Source organism: Acomys russatus, unplaced genomic scaffold, assembly GCF_903995435.1.
Source record: "Acomys russatus unplaced genomic scaffold, mAcoRus1.1, whole genome shotgun sequence".
In the NCBI taxonomy this organism is placed as follows: Eukaryota; Metazoa; Chordata; class Mammalia; order Rodentia; family Muridae; genus Acomys; species Acomys russatus.
Window position 1 is genome coordinate 1,359 of NW_026131613.1, and position 4,949 is coordinate 6,307.

The 4,949-nt window shown below is 44.8% G+C and overlaps 1 non-coding gene across 1 annotated transcript; it reads right to left on the minus strand.

The window, feature by feature from the left end:
* Positions 1-4,281: 4,281 nt before the first annotated feature.
* Positions 4,282-4,413, minus strand: LOC127186324 (small nucleolar RNA SNORA17). The gene has a single exon (XR_007830382.1). It is a non-coding gene; the product is annotated as a small nucleolar RNA SNORA17 (small nucleolar RNA).
* Between the last annotated feature and the right edge of the window lie 536 nt (positions 4,414-4,949).

Here is a 4,949-nt window from a genome sequence, read left to right on the forward strand (position 1 = left end):
AGGGTTGGAACATAGGGAGAAGCAGGGAAAAAGTAAAGGGAGATACGGTCTTCCAGGCAGAAGGAGTAGATTCTATGGCATTCTCCCTGAGTTTATCATGGAGGACCAACAGGTAAACTTTGATCATTGTTTACAGTTTGAGTCCTGTGGAATTAAAATGAACTTTTAATATTTGACATGACTTCTTTTTTCTTTCTTTTAAAAATGTATTGAAAATAACCTTTATACAATATATTCTGATTTATGTTTCCCCTTTTCTTGTCTCCTCCTGGATCCTCTTCACCCATCTGACTTCATATGTTCTTTCTATTTATCTTAAGAAAATCAACATAAAAATAAACAACCACAATAGTAGAAAAAAGCAGAATCACACACAAATGACAGACACACATCCATACAAACAAACACACATCACAAAAACACAAAAGTATAAAATATAATATACAAACAAAAGACCAGTAAAAATTTGTAAATGCCCAAACAAAACAATAATAGACAAAAATTGCACAAAAATACTACTGCATTTGCTTTGTGTTGGCCGTTTAATGCTGGTCATGGGGCCTGCCCTTATGTGTGGTTTATACATCCACTGAGATTCCATTAGAGAAAACCTGTTTTCCTCTACAAGTGGTTGTCCATTGGAGATGGCTTTTTGGTTAGAGATGGGTGTTCATGTCCACTCCCATTCCACTGACGGGACCCTATCTGGATTAGACCAGTGTAGCCCCTTTGCATGCTGCCACAGTCACTATCAGATTGTATGTGTAGTAACCCACAACTGAACAATATGCAGAGTGAGAAATCTTGAAACACCCAGTCTTAGATGGAATGTCTTCAGTTCCCCATCCCTTATCCACCCAGGGATCAGGGAACTATTTGTAAGAGGAGGTAGTAAAAGACTGTAAGAGTCAGAGGGGAAGATGACACCAAGAAGATTTTTTTCTAATAGAAAAAGATAGTATTAAAGGATTAAAATTGTATCCATTAATTGAAACACTGAATATTATGTTAAGTACTGCATGGTACCATGCATATGAGATAGCTAAAATACTCAGTGTTAAAGAATGAAATAGTGTTGGTGTTGGAGAGATGGCTCAGAGGTTAAGAGCACTGCCTGCTCTTCCAAAGGTCCTGAGTCAATTCCCAGCAACCACATGATGACTCACAACCATCTACTATGAAATCTGGTGCCCTCTTCTGGCCTGCAGGTATTACATGCAGACAGAACACAGTATACTAAATAAATTAATCTTAAAAAAAAAAAAAAAAGAAGAAAAGAAAAAAAGAAAGAAAGAAAGAAAAAAGAATGAAATAATGGCTGCCATAGACTGGAGGTCATGGGAACTGCAAAGTTGCCAGCAATTGGCATGAAACTCCAATCAAGAAAAACAAAGAAGACTGTGCCTCTACCATACATAAAGGGCTGTGCCTTTAGTCTACAGAACTGTTTACAAAATCTCAAAAACTTAAGAGGCTGTATCTCATCTTTAATATTTTTTACCACAGAGGGTAAAATGTAATAATTAGTATCAATGTAATAATATAATGACATAGAATATACTAGAACTACTTTTGTTTGTGCTTCTGTGTAGCCTCAACTGCTTGTGGCATGGGAACTGGAGACTGACATCAGTTCTCTTCCTTTAAACAGACAGGAAGCAGCGTAGCAAACTGGTTGACACTCAGGATAAGGCACAAGTGCTCAAAAGGAACTTGGAATGCAGTGTCCATTGATAACAACACTGAAAGTGCTGCGTTTCCGTTAAACAGGCCCCTTGATTTTAAAGTGCAAGAGGGAAAAACAGAAAAATCAGTCAGTGGCTAGGAAGATGAGGGCAGAGTAAGCAGCAGCCAAAGAACGCAGCCAAGTGCTGCATATTGGAGAAACATGAGCAGAGATGTTGATGCCCTTTACTAAGAAAGGGCTTTTCCCATGATGCTCCACTCCCACAACAGACTCATGGATAGCCCTCAGCTGCACATGGTGGAGGAGGCAAGCGTTTGAAGAGAAGCTTCAAAGCAAAGGCACTGAAGTCAGGTGCCTTGAAGCTTGCTTACTGTGGTGGGAGCACAAGGCAACAGCTTCTAGCACACATCTTCACTCCTGTCTCTGAAAATAGTACATATTGTTCTTAGTGTTTAATCTATTCCATCTGATCCAAACGTCTTCTTCTAAAGGACATGGGGCAGAAGAGTCCCAGTAAGCTCCAGAAGGAATTTAAATTGCTGCCAGAAAGGTCTCTCATCTTTTGATCATCTATCTGTGTTGTGCTTAAAGAATTCTTAAAGATTAAAAAGAGAAGAGGAGTTGGAGCTGGAGAGATAACACAGTGTTTAAGAGCCACTGCTAGTCTTCCAGAGGATCCAAGTTCAGATCCCAGAAGCCACGTCAGGTGTTCTGGCTCACAAATGCTTGTAACTCCATTTGAGGGGCTCCAGCTCCCTCCTCCAGCCTCTGCAGTGCACCCCCTCTCTCCCCTATGTAAAAAATTTTTAAAAATTTAAAAATGACAAAATAATTTCGATATTTAAATTTTCTAAACATATTTTATATACAGCAAAGGAGGAATGGTTTTATTTAGTCTGGTATAGGGCCTCTGGCTTCTGCCACTCCATCAATGCTGGAACATCACTCCTCACTAGGACTCCTCTCAGGTATCCTGTTGTTGCCTGTGTCATGGGGATCCTGTAGTTTTGGATATGCAGGACTGGCCCTTTCATTCACGCCAGCAGATCATAGATGGGGTAGATGGGGTAGATTCAAAACCCTGGATCTGGGCCTTAAAGGTATCTGAGCTGGTCTGCCCACCAGCTGTGCTGCTCCTATGCCCTCAGGGTGGGTTTACCAGTAATCTCTCACTACCAGGACCAGCTCTACCTTGCTGCCCAGGCAAGCTGCAGGACCTGTTCTCCCAAATGTTGCTGCTGGTGAGGAACATGGCCAGTTCTCCCACTCTCATGATCCCAGGGCCAACTCTCCCACCTGCCATAGGTGGCAAAAGACAAGGAGAGAAAGGAAGGCATCTGTCCCTTGTCTGTGTCACCACCCAGCAGATAAGAGACAGGGCCAGCTCTCCCATACTCACAACCTCTGGGCTGGCTTACCCGCAAGCCCCATCCAGGGTCAGCTTACTGTGCTACCAAGATGAGGTGCAGAACCTGCTCTCCTGAGTCTGGCAATTAGCTAGGGGAGGGGTCAGTTCTTCTACTCTTATGCCCCAGGGTCAGCTCCCTATGATGCCCAGGTAAGGGGTAGGGCCAGTTCTGCACAGTCCTATGACATCAAGATGTCCTCAGGTGGCATCTCAGACCGGAGACATCAGCCTGGCTTTTGGTGGTTATAGACTCCTGCTGCTACAGGGCCGCAGACCCAGAAGTGGCCCCAAGTGGCAGCATTGACCAGGACCCCACCATGATCCCATGTGGCATCACCAGCTACGCCCATCAGGCTGTTCCTCACCACCTTTGAGTCTCCAATTCTGCCTCTATTCACTGTGACCACATCCTGTTTCTCTCTCTCTTCCATGTCTCCACCACTTACTTGCTACTCTTGGTGGCACCCAGAGTCTCTGAGTGTCTGCAGTCATCTCAGGACTGGTCTCAGGAGTGCTAGGCGCTACTTGTGCATTATGGCACCAGGAAGGGGTCATCTCAGGCATGATCTGCGCCGCACCCCCCCCCCCCCCCGACTGGTGATCATCTCAGGCTAGCTCCCTGTGCAGACACCCTGGCCCTGGACTGGTGGTCATCTCAGGCTAACTCCCTGTGCAGATACCCTGGCCCTGGACTGGTGGTCATCTCAGGCTAGCTCCTTGTGCAGACAGACACCCTGGCCCTGGACTGGTGGTCATCTTAGGCTAGCTCCCTGTGCAGACACCCTGGCCCTGGACTGGTGGTCATCTCAGGCTAGCTCCCTGTGCAGACAGACACCCTGGCACTGGACTGGTGGTCATCTCAGGCTAGCTCCCTGTGCAGACACCCTGGCCCTGGACTGGTGGTCATCTCAGGCTAGCTCCCTGTGCAGACAGACACCCTGGCCCTGGACTGGTGGTCATCTCAGGCTAGCTCCCTGTGCAGACACCCTGGCCCTGGACTGGTCGTCATCTCAGGCTAGCTCCCTGTGCAGACACCCTGGCCCTGGACTGGTGGTCATCTCAGGCTAGCTCCCTGTGCAAACAGACACCCTGGCCCTGGACTGGTGGTTGTCTCAGGCTAGCTCCCTGTGCAGACAGACACCCTGGCACTGGACTGGTGGTCATCTCAGGCTCACTTTTTTCAGGGAATGTTAGGCTACTAATCATTCAGATGGTCACAGGTCAGAACACTCAATGTAGACATAGCCTCTCTCCTCTCTGTCACCCACTGATGCACCTGTGACACAGCAGCCACACCTGCAACACCTCTAGGGGCAGACTAATTGATTTTTTTCATTAATTCTTTTAAAAATAATAGAGTTCCACACTCAGGTTTAAGAATATCATAATTACAAAAATGTCTTCCTTTAAAATCATCCAAATTAAATGTATTTCTTTGTTAAAACATTTTGTGGTGGAATTTAAACACTCCATCTGTAGAATTAATGAGAAATGACTACACCCACATTCAAGAAGCAAACTCATACGGATTTTTAAAATGTTGGCATTAAACAAATTTTAAAAGTATATGTTTTGAAAGAAATACTCAGCCTTGACATGAAGAGGTAGAAAATAAGATTTTTAATAATGTGTAAAGTGAGTACAAAGAAAGACAGAATGGTAGGGTGGAGTTTTGTGCAGCTTCCTTTCTAAAATTTAATTTATTATAATTTATTCAGATTATATCCCTATTGTTATCCCCTCATTTATATCTTACCATTCCCACCCTCCTCCTTCTTCCACCCTATTCCTCTCCCCTAGACCTCTGATAGAAGGGGACCTCATCTCCCACCATATGACCACAGCCTATCAGGT